This window comes from Symphalangus syndactylus, chromosome 6 (assembly GCF_028878055.3).
Source record: "Symphalangus syndactylus isolate Jambi chromosome 6, NHGRI_mSymSyn1-v2.1_pri, whole genome shotgun sequence".
Taxonomy (NCBI): domain Eukaryota; kingdom Metazoa; phylum Chordata; class Mammalia; order Primates; family Hylobatidae; genus Symphalangus; species Symphalangus syndactylus.
Genome location: NC_072428.2, coordinates 97,782,362 through 97,796,510, shown reverse-complemented (window position 1 = coordinate 97,796,510; position 14,149 = coordinate 97,782,362). Strand labels below are relative to the sequence as shown.

The window sequence follows — 14,149 nt, the reverse complement described above, 5'->3', positions numbered from 1 at the left end:
CTCCTTAATACAGGGTCATAATTTTGGTCAGATCAAATTATGGTATTAATGGTATTTGGATTATTATAATATGCTTTCTATTCAAAATGGAGGGGCTGGGTGTGGTGCCTCATGCCTGTAATCCCAGCACAATGGGAGGTTGAGGAGGTAAGATCACTTGAGCTCAGAAATTCAAGACCAGCCCTGGCAACACAGTGAGACATTGTCTCTATTGCTTAAAAAAAAAAAAAAAAAAAAAAAAAAAAATGAAGGTGTGTAGTAAACCACTACTACTTTTTATTTGTTAGACATTTTTTGGGGTGAGGGGGTGTTCTTTTGAGTTTTGTCTTGTTTTTTGTTTGGTTTTTCATCTTGCGTTACTTGCTTTCTTTTCTGAGACCAGTAATATCTATCACTATTCAACCCCAATTTTCCAGCTTATCCCTACGTCTTTCAGTATGTTGATTCACATCAGGTATCTAATCAACTTCATGTTCTAGAAAAAAAACCCCACCCAAAGTTGTCTGAGCTGTTTCACAGCTAACAATCTCCCTTTACCAACATCCTGTAGACCTCTGCCTCTCCCTGTGTAGATCTCCTTTCTCAAATATTTTCCCATCCTTTTGGTGGAGTACATCCTCTATCCACTAGCTTCCCAAGAAAGGGTACGAGGGAGGTAAAGCTTTTCAGAACTTGCAAGCCTGAAGTATGAATCTTCACTCATACTTGATTTGCAACTTGACTGGCCCATAGAATACTAGGTTGGAGATAGTTTTGAAAGCATTGTGTATTAGTCTGTTCTCACATTACTCATAAAGACATACCTGAGACTGGGTAATTTACAAAGAAAAAAAGGTTTAATGGATTCACAGTTCCACATGGCTGGGGAGGCCTCACAATCATGGCGGAAGGCGAAAAGCATGTATTATGTGACGGCAGGCAAGAGAGAATGAGAGCCACATGAAAGGGGGAAACGCCTTATAAAACCATCAGATCTTGTGAGACTTAATCACTACCATGAGAACAGTATGGGGGGGACAGCCCCCATGATTCAATTATCTCCCATCAAGTCCCTCCCACAACACGTGGGAATTATGGGAGCTACAATTCAAGATTAGATTTGGGTGGGGACACAGCCAAATCATATCACATTGTTTTACTGTCTTCTATTTTCCAGAGTTCGTTTTGGGAAATCTGAACTTGTTCAGATGCCTCAACCTTTGCGTGTTGTGTTTTCTGGAAATGTGTAGAATTTTCTCTTTGTGCATTATTCATCAGTATGGGTTTTATGCTATGGTTTGAATATGTCCCCTCCCCTCCAACATTCAGGTGTTGAAACTTAATGGCCAAGGTGATGGTGTTAAGAGATGGGGCCCTTAAGAGATGCTTAGGTGATAAGGGCTCCTTCCCTTGTGAATGGGATTTGGTACACTGAAAAAGGGGCTTGATGGAGGAAGTCTGTCCTTTTTTGCAGCCCTCACCAGATACCAAACCTGCCAGTGCCTTGATCTTGGATGCCTCAGCCTCCAGTACTAAGAGAAAATAAATTTGTTCTTTATAAATTACCCAGTCTCAGGAATGTTGTTATAGCAGCACAAGCAAAATAAGACAGTTTATTTTCAGGCATTGGGCTGAGGATTTAGTGAGACCTATTTTTTCCTGAGGGCTCTTTTTAACTTTCCGATTTTTTTTTTTTTTTTCATTTTTATTATGAGACAAGGTCTTGCTCTGTTGCCTGGGATGTAGTATAGTGGTGTGATCTTGGCTCACTGTGGTCTCGACCTTCTGGGCTCAAGTGCCTCAGCCTCCTGGGTAGCTGGGACCACAGGCATGTGCCACTACATCTGGCTAATTTATTATTTTTCTTTTTTTTTTTTTGTAGAGATGGGGGGCTCACTCTGTTGCCCAGGCTGGTCTTGAACTCGTGGACTCAGACGATCCTCCTGCCTCAGTCTCTCAAAATTCTGGGATTATAGGTGTGAGCAACCATGCCTGGCCTGAAATTTTTTTTTATACTTTTCAATTCTGATTTGATGAGTGCATTGTAATAAAAATTCATGATGTTTCTGAAGATATTGAGAGTTTTGTTGTTCTTCCCACACACTTTCTGTTTTCACTATATATATATTTTTCCTGTTCAGGTGTTTCTCGAATCTCTCATGCTTGATTACCTGCTCATATTTAAAAGTGGAGGCTTCAAGAGCTGCCTGGAACCTGAGTAAGTGTGTGAGGCTTGATCATGGTGAGATTTCCTGTAGGGTGAGCTGCCTGGGCCTTTGGTTGGGGAAGCCCTGATGTCAACATCCATGTGAGTGTATTTGGATCTTTCTTCTTGGGTCTGATAGATTCCCACCTACAAAAGACTTATTTGGTGTTCTGCCTGGAAGTAAATAACTGCTGCCATCATTCTGAGATGAGGAGGAAGTTTTGCATTTAGTAGGCATACATCATTTACTTAACCCTCCTGTTTTTTGTTTGTTAAAACACGCCCTCTGCTTTACCTTCTTCAAAGAGGAAGACTGTCTTCTGCTGGGGTGAGGGAAGGAAATCACCCAGCATTTGGAGGAAGAGAGGGGGCATCTAGGGATATAACTGCTTCTCAAACAGCTTTCAACCAACCTTCTTTCTTCCATCACAGCCTTGCCCCTCTTTTCTAGGAGTAGTTGTGCCTTCAATACCTGAGCCTTGATTATTTGGTGGTTTAAATTGACTTGGTTCTTGGATTTCCCCAGGAGGAAAAAGAGTTCAATTTTTCATCAGTTTTACCAAGTCCATACCACCTGTTATCTGTTTTGTAGCTTTCAAAAAGTTGGTGCTATTTCTTCTCATGTTCACTGTATCCTTATAGGTTTATGCTTAAAAAACAAAACAAAACAAAAAACCCTTTACCATACCATAGTTTCAGTGCAGTTTAGGAGAGAGTGAAAGTGTGTGTTCAATTAGCCATCTTTTTGCAATTCTGCTTTTTTTATGGTATATTTTATAGTGTTTAGAGATTTTTTTGCAGCTGCCTTCTTTTGGAAAAGCCAAAGGCAGCAGACTCTGGGCATGCTGAACTGGGGCTACTTGCTCCATTTCAATTCTTAAATTTAGAACTATGCCTCTGCTTCCCTCACAGACAGTCCAATTAAAAATAAAAACTCTCCAAATCAAGAATCAAGAAACAGTTATGGGACTCTGATTGCAGAAAGCATTTTCGAAAGCATTTAGCATTCAAATAACTTACCCACTGAGATAGACAGAACAATGGTCTCCCAAGGATATTCACATTCTAATCCCCAGAATCTGTATGTCAAATTACATGTCAAAGGGGAATCAAAGTAGCAGATGGAATTAAGGTAGCTAATCAGCTGACTTTAAAATAGGGAGATTAACCTGGGTCATCTGCTTGGCCTAATGTAGTCACAAGGATCCTTAATTGTGGACGGGGGAGACAGAAGAGTTATTGTCAAAGTTATACGATGTCAGAAAGACTTGACCATTTCTTCCTGGCTTTGAAGATGGAAGGGGAACATGAGCCAAAGAACGCAGGTAGCCTCTAGACACTGGAGCAGGAAAGGACACAGATTCTCCCCCAGAAGCTCCTGAAGGGAACCAGCTCTGCTAACAGCTTTTTTTGGCAGGGAGAGGGGGATCAATTTTTATTTCGGCTCCTCACAGTGGTTATAGTCACTCTTCAGAACAATCTCAGCACAGGAAATGCATCACCGAGACTGCCTAGAAAAGTCTGGCCGGGTGTGGTGGCTCACGCTTGTAATCCCAGCACTTTGGGAGGCCAAGGCGGGCGGATCACGAGGTCAGGAGATCGAGACCATGGTGAAACCCCGTCTCTACTAAAAATACAAAAAATTAGCCGGGCGTGGTGGCGGGCGCCTGTAGTCCTAGCTACTCGGAGAGGCTGACGCAGGAGAATGGGTAAACCCAGGAGGCGGAGCTTGCAGTGAGCAGAGATCGCACCACTGCACTCTAGCCTGGGTGACAGAGCGAGACTCCGTCTCAAAAAAAAAAGAAAAGTCTGACCAGTAGCACCTTACTGCTTAAAACACACATATTCACAATAATTGACAAATGATAAAGTGCCTCACGCAGGAACGTGTTCGCATTTGCAAATCTCTCAACTGGCTCTAGCATCAAACCCTCCACCAACCCCTTCCATCTCATTCACCTGGAAAACCAGTCTGAATCACATCTCCCGGCCCCGGAACCAATTCCTTATTAAATCTCTCCCTGAGCGGGGTAGCCTCCTGTAGCGGGGGCCAGACTGCGACTTGAGAATCAAGCCCAGCTCCACAGGTTGCATTTCCATCTTCTTGTGCATTTAGGGTAGGACACTGCAATGAATCCCACAGTTAGCACTCCACCACTTCTCCACTCTAACTGGGGAAAGGAACTTGAGAGAGTCAGAATTCATCCATTTCATCTGTTCACTGAAAAAGGATTCATTTTGGTAGAACTTGTTTGCCTTTCAGACACTTCAGTGAGTTATCTGGGATTCTTTAAAAAGGTGGAAGGAAAGGCGTCTGAGGGTTATGACACAATCCAGCCTCCTTTGGCCACATGCCAGCTTGCTTGTGCCCACTGGACTCGGCAGAGGGAGGCAAGCCCTGCAGTGCCCCCAGTGCCCTCAAAGCCTCCTCCTGGCAATTCTGGGCAGGGCTGAGGTCTGGGCCACAGCTAGTCCAAGACAGTCTTTGAAGACTCAATCACGCTTCTGTCTGAAATTCCACCTTCTTCTGTCCCAGGTGGTTGTGGACACCCCTAGGGGCTGGTACAGAGGACCAGGCACAGCCGAGGGAGGCAGACAGGCTCAGAGCACATTTCCATCTACAAGGAACAGAACACAGGCTCCCATGTGTCCCCGGAACAATGTGCAAGTTGCAGTGGTGAGTAGAGTAAAACCTCTATGTTGAGCGCAGTTATCTCTGGCAAACACAGGGGCCTGTAGTCAGTTACACCTGAGTACCTAGTCAGACATTTGCCCCGTAAACAGTAAATGCGTAACATCAGTTACTTAGAGAGGGCCGTTTGTGCTCCAGACATGCGGTTTGCATGAGGAGAATGGCTGTCACTCCAAGTATCTTCCCAGAGAAACAGGACTCAGGCTCACATACAATGGATAGGCAGGCAGGGTTCACCCAAAAAGTTACGGTGTACGGACTTCACTCTGTTCAACATGGATTTTGGTTTTGTGGAATCCAAATGCACTAATTTACCTCACAGCCTTGGATTTGTCTGTTTGGGGACATGTATTTTATATATTCTTACCATAACGTCAATGCGTTGTCTGACTATCATCATTGTTCAAGGGTGGGGGGACATCAGACTCTTCATATGAACAGGGCTGCCCGAGGAATGTTCATTTCAGCTGTTTGCCACCTCCATTCAGATTATTCCTATCACAGCTTAGCTGGTGACCCGAAGCTAAGCAACAGGCACAAGGATCCTGCGGGTCTTCCAGATGGCTGTGTTCACCTCCTAACTGAGAGACTCTTTACACAAAAAATGAGTTGCCCCACTCAAAAGGAGTGGAGACAGGGGCAGGGACAGGACATGAAAACCACAGATAACCAAGGTGTTTCTTCCAAGTGGTCAGTTTAAAACAGACAACGACCAGCCATCCAGCCCTGCAAAAAAACCGAAAGACAAACCGCAAAAAAAAATTTATTCAGAATCAAAGACAAAATACTGTGTGAGAGCCAGGCTGGAGGGGCCCTTCCTCAGGGTCCATCCCTTCCGCAGTCTCCTATCTCTTTCCTCCTATGTGTGAGGAATAGTGAGACATAAAGACCCGCGGAGCATGTGCTCAGGATGGAGGCTGACGCTGGCCACCTGTGGGCACAGACCAAGGGGCAGAGATGCAGAAAGCTGCACATCTATCCACCACCATGGCTTAGGGCCACCTGCTCATGGAGGTTTCAGAGACAGCCTCCACTTTAGCCTTCATACAAGACATCTCCTTCTGGCTGAACTGCAGCCAGGCTCTTTGAAGGCCAACTTGGGAAAGAGCTACAAAAGTCATTTTTCTTTTTTTTTTTTTTTTTTTTTTTTGAGACGGAGTCTCGCTCTGTCGCCCAGGCTGGAGTGCAGTGGCGCAATCTCGGCTCACTGCAAGCTCCGCCTCCCGGGTTCACGCCATTCTCCTGCCTCAGCCTCTCCGAGTAGCTGGGACTACAGGCGCCCGCCACCACGCCCGGCTAATTTTTTGTATTTTTAGTAGAGACGGGGTTTCACCGTGGTCTCGATCTCCTGACCTCGTGATCCGCCCGCCTTGGCCTCCCAAAGTGCTGGGATTACAAGCGTGAGCCACCGCGCCTGGCACAAACGTCATTTTTCAGAAGAGAATTCTTGCCTGCTCACTGGTGACGTTATTTTCAGTTGTCTTTTGTTGTCTGTTTTCAAAGGGAAAATAAAAAAAAGAAAAGGCAGTATAATCTTTCACACTGGAACCAGCCTGCAGCCAGCCAGAGGCCACTGGGAAAGGGCCTCTTAGTGATGCACGCTGGGTGCACCCATCACCTGGAATTTGACAGATCAACAAGCCCCCTACCAACCTATCATACAACTGCCCATCAGCTCTCATCCTCCCACAGGATTAGCTCAGGGCTGGCTCTGCAGACACTGGGAGCCACAGGTGACAAAGCCTGGGCCTCTGCAGGCTTCCTTCTTCACTCAGGGCTAAGATGGGTTGCCTCTCTGGGACTGAGTCACAGTGACATTCTCTTAAACTAAACTCAGAGCACAAATCCACTTTGTCACCAAGAATCATCTCAGGGAACAGTCCCAGCCTCCTTCCTTGGGGGCCTTTAAAACCCATCCCTCTGACCCAAACAGGTGGGTGGGATAGGACTTTAAAGAGAAAATAAAGGGGATAGGGATGGGGTATGAGGAATGAGAAACAGAACCAACTTCTCAGCCCTCCACAACATTGTGCCTTTGTAGGGCGAGAGGCATCCACACCCCAAACTGTACCTGGAGATTGAGGAAAATGCAGGAGAGGAGAAAGAAAAAAAAAAAGAAGGAATCAAGTGGCTGTACCACTTTCTCTGAAAGTCATTTAATGCTTCTCTCATGGTTCTCCCCTACCCTGGTTGCTTTGCCAAGTTCTTGGGTGCTGGCAGAGCCTGATCTAGCTGCGGGAGCTGCTGCTCTGGGAGTTGGGAGAGTCCTGCTCATTGATGGCGTTTAGCAGCAGGCATGCAGGTAGCTGTGGCAGGTGCAGGTGCCCAGGCTGTCAAGCCTGCTGTTCGGAGGGCTAGAAGAGGCCTTCCTCCTCATCACCAGGAGGCTGCACATGGGAGCTGTCACAGAAGTCCAGGGGCCCATCCAGTGCATCAGCGATGAGCATGTTGAACTCTTTAAGGTGATGACCATGGTGGCCCTGGCATACGCACTTCAATGCCCGAGTCACCAGTGAAGTGGTGATGTCTCCTGATCATCTTCTCTTTGCTGTCGGGCGGTGCGCTGCCATGTTCAGAACTGTCATCTTTCAGCAGCTCCTCCTTACATTCTGCATCCTTGTCCAGGAAGGCCCCTGGGTCCAGCTCTCCCAGGCTGGCTACAGAGCCACTGGGCTGCATCCCCAGGGCTTTGGTGGCGACTCGGTCACCTGGTAGGTCAGAGGGCTCAGGATCAGTGATGCTTGGGGGTCTTGTGATGCTTCTGCTGGGCTCAGACAAGGGATTCCCTTGGATCCCCTGGTGGGATTGGCGCCGGAGGACTGCCACCTGCCAGGCCGCACTGTGGAGGCAGGAGCTGCTGCTGCTGCGTAGCTGGAAGGCACAGTATGCTGGAGGAGGAGATGGAGGCTGGCTCACCATTTCCTCATAAGGAGGTAGTTAAGTAGTTTAGCAAAAGCCTGAAATAAAAAGGCAGCACTGAGTGATTGAAGGCTTCTCTGCAGGGGATCAGGTTGATTTCATGTTGCCGATGCTGGGCCTGAAGGCGGTGCTTGGCTTGGTGGTGGTGGCCAATGTAGCAGCAGCTAAGGATGATGATGATAGTCCACACCAGCCAGAGCTACCAGAGTTCCTAGCAGTAGTTGCAGCACTGAGACTGTCCACAGCAGTGTCCTGTGTCACAGATGTAGCTTTGGTTAATAGTATCCACTCAGGCTTCCTTATCCTGTGGGGGTTCAGCTCTCGCTGACAGGGGGCTGGGCAGCACCGGGAGGAGCAGGAGCGCCATGCCACCTAGGAGCCTTCTCCTCTCCATCCCCCTCCTGCTCCTGTCCCTCTGCCACAGCACTGCCACCTCCCTCCTCCCTCTCCTCCTCTACCTTCTTCTTCCTCGTTCCTGCTTTTTTCTGTTTGACAATTTGACTTTAGCCCAGTAAGACTAATTTTGGACTTCTGACTGCTAGAATTGTAAGATAGTAAATTTGTGTTGTTTCGAGTCACTAAGTTTGTGGTTATATGTGAAAGCACCAATAGGAAATGAATACACTCACTATAAATTAAAAAATAAAGTATGATTCATATTACCTTAAAATCTGAGAACCCAGAAACAAATCCATGCACCTACAGTGAACTCATTTTCTACAAACGTGCCAAGAACATACATTGGAGAATGGACAGTCTCTTCAATAAATGGTGCTGGCAGAACTGGGTACCATATGCAGAAGAAAGAAACTAGGTCCCTATCTCTTGCCATATACAAAAATGAAATAAGGTTTGGTGGAGCCAAGATGGCCGAATAGGAACAGCTCCGGTCTGCAGCTCCCAGCCTGAGCGACACAGAAGACGGGTGATTTCTGCATCTCCGTTTAAGGTACTGGGTTTATCTCACTAGGGAGTGCCAAACAGTGGGTGCAGGACAGTCGGTGAAGCGCACTGTGCACGAGCCGAAGCAGGGCGAGGCATTGCCTCACTCGGGAAGTGCAAGGGGTCAGGGAGTTCCCTTTCCTAGTCAAAGAAAGGGGTAACAGACGGCACCTGGAAAATCGGGTCAGTCCCACCCTAATACTGCGCTTTTCCAATGGGCCTGGAAAACGGCACACCAGGAGATTGTGTCCCGCACCTGGCTCAGAGGGTCCTATGCCCACGGAGTCTCGCTGATTGCTAGCACAGCAGTCTGAGATCAAACTGCAAGGCGGCAGCGAGGCTGGGGGAGGGGCGCCCACCATTGCCCAGGCTTGCTTAGGTAAACAAAGCAGCCAGGAAGCTCGAACTGAGTGGAGCCCACCACAGCTCAAGGAGGCCTGCCTGCCTCTGTAGGCTCCACCTCTGGGGGCAGGGCACAGACAAACAAAAATTCAGCAGGAACCTCTGCAGACTTAAATGTCCCTGTCTGACTGACAGCTTTGAAGAGAGTAGTGGTTCTCCCAGCACACAGCTAGAGATCTGAGAACGGACAGACTGCCTCCTAAAGTGGGTCCCTGACCCCTGAGCAGCCTAACTGGGAGACACCCCCCAGTAGGGACAGACTGACACCTCACTTGGCCAGGTACTCCTCTGAGACAAAACTTCCAGAGGAACTATCAGACAGCTGAATTTGTGGTCTCACGAAAATCCGCTGTTCTGCAGCCACTGCTGCTGACACCCAGCCAAACAGGGTCTGGAATGGATCTCTAGCAAACTCCAACAGACCTGCAGCTGAGGGTCCTGTCTGGTAGAAGGAAAACTAACAAACAGAAAGGACATCCACACCAAAAACCCATCTGTACATCACCATCATCAAAGACCAAAAGTAGATAAAACCACAAAGATGGGGAAAAAACAGAGCAGAAAAACTGGAAACTCTAAAAAGCAGAGCACCTCTCCTCCTCCAAAGGAATGCAGTTCGTCACCAGCAATGGAACAAAGCTAGGTGGAGAATGACTTTGACGAGTTGAGAGAAGAAGGCTTCAGATGACCAAACTACTCTGAGCTACGGGAGGAAATTCAAAACAATAGCAAAGAAGTTAAAAACTTTGAAAAAAAATTAGACGAATGGATAACTAGAATAACCAATGGAGAGAAGGGCTTAAAGGAGCTGATGGAGCTGAAACCCAAGTATCGAGAACTACGCAAAGATTGCAGAAGCCTCAGTAGCAGATGCGATCAACTGGAAGAAAGGGTATCAGCGATGGAAGATGAAATGAATGAAATGAAGCGAGAAGGGAAGTTTAGAGAAAAAAGAATAAAAAGGAATGAACAAAGCCCCCAAGAAATTTGGGACTATGTGAAAAGACCAAACCTACGTCTGATTGGTGTACCTGAAAATGACGGGGAGAATGGAACCAAGTTGGAAAACACTCTGCAAGATATTATCCAGGAGAACTTCCCCAATCTAGCAAGGCAGGCCAACATTCAGATTCAGGAAATACAGAGAATGCCACAAAGATACTCCTCGAGAAGAGCAACTCCAAGACACATAATTGTCAGATTCACCAAAGTTGAAATGAAGGAAAAAATGTTAAGGGCAGCCAGAGAGAAAGGTGGGGTTACCCACAAAGGGAAGCCCATCAGACTAACAGCTGATCTCTTGGCAGAAACTCTACAAGCCAGAAGAGAGTGGGGGCCGATATTCAACATTCTTACAGAAAAGAATTTTCAACCTAGAATTTCATATCCAGCCAAACTAAGCTTCATAAGTGAAGGAGAAATAAAATACTTTACAGACAAGCAAATGCTGAGTGATTTTTGTCACCACCAGGCCTGCCCTAAAAGAGCTCCTGAAGGAAGCACTAAACATGGAAAGGAACAACCGGTACCAGCCCCTGCAAAAACATGCCAAATTGTAAAGACCATCGAGGCTAGGAAGAAACTGCATCAACTAACAAGCAAAATAACCAACTAACATCATAATGACAGGATCAAATTCACACATAACAATATTAACTTTAAATGTAAATGGGCTAAATGCTCCGATTAAAAGACACAGACTGGCAAACTGGATAAGGAGTCAAGACCCATCAGTGTGCTGTATTCAGGAAACCCATCTCACCTGCAGAGACACACATAGACTCAAAATAAAGGGATGGAGGAAGATCTATCAAGCAAATGGAAAACAAAAAAAGGCAGGGGTTGCAATCCTAGTCTCTGATAAAATAGACTTTAAACCAACAAAGATCAAAAGAGACAAAGAAGGCCATTACATAATGGTAAAGGGATCAATTCAACAAGAAGAGCCAACTATCCTAAATATATATGCACCCAACACAGGAGCACCCAGATTCATAAAGCAAGTCCTGAGTGACCTACAAAGGGATTTAAACTCCCACACAATAATAATGGGAGATTTTAAGACCCCACTCTCAACATTAGACTGTTGTATATATTAAAATAACATTAAAGTAAGTATACTTTAGATCAACAACAACAACAACAAAAATGAAATAAAAATGGATTAAAGACTTAAATCTAAGGCTTCAAACTATGTAACTACTACAAGAAAAAATTGGAGAAACTCTCCAGGACATTGGACTGGGCAAAGATTTCTTGAGTAATACCCCAAAAGCATAGGCTACCAAAGCAAAAATGGACAAATGAGACTACGTCAAGTTAAAAAGCTTCTGCACAGCAAAAGAAACAATCAGTAAGTGAAGAGACAACCCACAGAATGGGAGAAAATATTTGCAAACTATCCACCTGACAAGTGATTAATAGTATATATAAGGTGTTCAAACAACTCTATAGGAAAAAATCTAATAATCCAATTATAGAATAGGAAAAAGATTTGAATTGACATTTCTCAAAAGAAGACATTCAAATGGCAAACAGGCATATGAAAAGGTGTTCAACATCACTGATCATAAGAGAAATGCAAATCAAAGCTACAATGAGATATCATCTCACCCCAGTTAAAATGGCTTATATCCAAAAGACAGGCAACAACTCTGGAGAGGGTGTAGAGAAAAGCAAACCCTTTGGACGTTGTTGGTGGGAATGCAAATTAGTAAAACCACTATGGAGAATAGTTTAGAGGTTCCTCAAAAAACTAAAAATAGAGCTACCATATGATCCAGCAATCATACTGCTGGGTATATAATCCCCCAAAAGGGAAATCAGTGTATCAAAGAGATATCTACACTCCCATGTTTGTTGCAGTACTGTTCACAATAGCCAAGATTTGGAAGCAACCTAAGTGTCCATTGGCAGATGAATGGATAAAGAAAATGTGGTACATATACACAATGGAGTACTATGCAGCCATAAAAAAGAATTAGATCCTGCCATTTGCAACAACATGGATGAAACTGGAGGTCATTATGTTAAGTGAAAATAAGCCAGGCACAGAAAAACAACTGTTACATGTTCTCACTTATTTGTGAGATGTAAAAACCAAAACAAGCACATAGGGATAGAGAGTAGAAGGATGGTTACTAGAGGCTGGGAAGGGTAGTAGGGGTTGGTAGAGGGGAGGTGGAGATGATTAATGAGTACAAAAAAATAGAAATAATGAATAGAACCTAGTATTTGATAGCACAACAAGGTGACTATAGTAAAAATAATTTAATTGTATATTCTAAAATAACTAAGAGTATAATTGAATTATTTGTACAAAGGATAAATGCTTGAGGGAATGGATATCCTGTTTTACATGGTATGGTTATTACACATTGCATGCCTGTTTCAAAACATCACATGTATCCCCATAAATATCTATACCTACTATGTACCCACAAAAAATTAAAAACCAAAAAAAAAAATTAAAAAAAAGAACTCCAAAAATTTTTTGAGGTTTTCAACAGATTGATTACATTAACTCTGCCCTTCCATTCCTTACCTAGGGGAAGATTTATATGGAAGTAATGATAGTGAAGCTTCAGGGCTTTTGATTACATTAACTCTGCCCTCCCATTCCTTATCTAGAGGAAGATTTATATGGAAGTAATGATAATGAAGCTTCAGGGCTTTTGGTACACAGGTATCAAGAATACCGGAGTTGTAGAGTGTCCTAGGTAGAAAGGAGAAGCTAGGTTGCAGTCGGGAAGCATCCCTGGTGAATTGTCCCAAGAGATCTTAGGAGAAAGGTATCTGAATCTCCAAAGCTCCAGTTATTTGTTGCAATTTGTGTTCCTATTCTGAATAAATTCATACCTAATTTTGTTTTGGTAATTTTGTATTGTTTTTCTTATAGAGAACTCCCCAAGTTGTATCTGCTCTAGGCCCCAAATATTGAGATCCACTCTGCCCTTGCCTTTTTCTTTTTTAATTATTTATTTAATTTTTTTATTGAGATGGGGTCTCACCCCTTTACCCAGGCTGGAGTGCAGTGGTGCAATCACGGCTCACTGCAGCCTCTGCCTCCCAAGCTCAAGCAATCCTCCCACCTCAGCCTCCTGAGTAGCTGGGACTACAGGCATCCACCACCATATCTGCCTAATTTTTGGTGGAAAAGGGGCTTCACCATGTTGCCCAGGCTGGTTTCGAACTCCTGAGCTTAAGTGATCCACCTGCCTTGGCCTCCCAAGTGCTGGGATTACAGGCATGAGCCACTGTGCCTAGCTGCATTTTTCTTTTTTAAATAGATGTAGGCCAGGCCTGGTGGCTCACGTTGTAACTCCAGCACTTTGGGAGGCTGAGGTGCAAGGATCACTTGAGCCCATGAGTTCGAGGCTAGCCTGGGCAACAAAGTGAGAGCCTCCCCCACATCTCTACAAGAAATGAGAAAATTTAAAAAGGCTTGGTGGCGCATGCCTGTAGTCTCAGCTACTCAGGAGGCTGATGTGGGAGGATCACTTGAGCCTGGGAGGCCAAGGCTGCAATGAGCCGTGATCGTGCCACTGCATTCCAGCCTAGGCAACAGAACGAGACCCCATTTCAAAAAAAAAAAATGTAAAAACATCATAATATATGTGCATATATACATATATATGTAATTATTTTAATCATTGAGAAAGGAAAAAAAAGTTGCAGTTAAGGTTCAAGTGACTAACAAAACACCCCAGACCCAGGCCCTTTCATAATATCAAATCTGCCAATGGGATCTGAAGTGAAATACATCCATGTCTGGATGTATTTTAAGAACGTTGGTCAAAATTGCATCTGATCCTATCATAATCTTAAGACAACGGGACACACTCTGAAGATGGGGAATGGGAAGAGTCATCTGAAGAGAATCTGACACACTAGAATTGAACTGAATTCAAACCAGATAAGCAAACATTAGTTGCATACCTGAGCAAATGGGGCTCTGTGCTTTCTCTGAGGTGGAAGAAGAGGGGTGGCAGGGGAATGACTGATCACAG

At 44.9% G+C, this 14,149-nt stretch overlaps 1 pseudogene; it reads right to left on the bottom strand.

The window, feature by feature from the left end:
• Positions 1 to 5,515: 5,515 nt before the first annotated feature.
• LOC129484008 (WW domain binding protein 1-like) lies at positions 5,516 to 8,190 on the bottom strand (annotated as a pseudogene).
• Between the last annotated feature and the right edge of the window lie 5,959 nt (positions 8,191 to 14,149).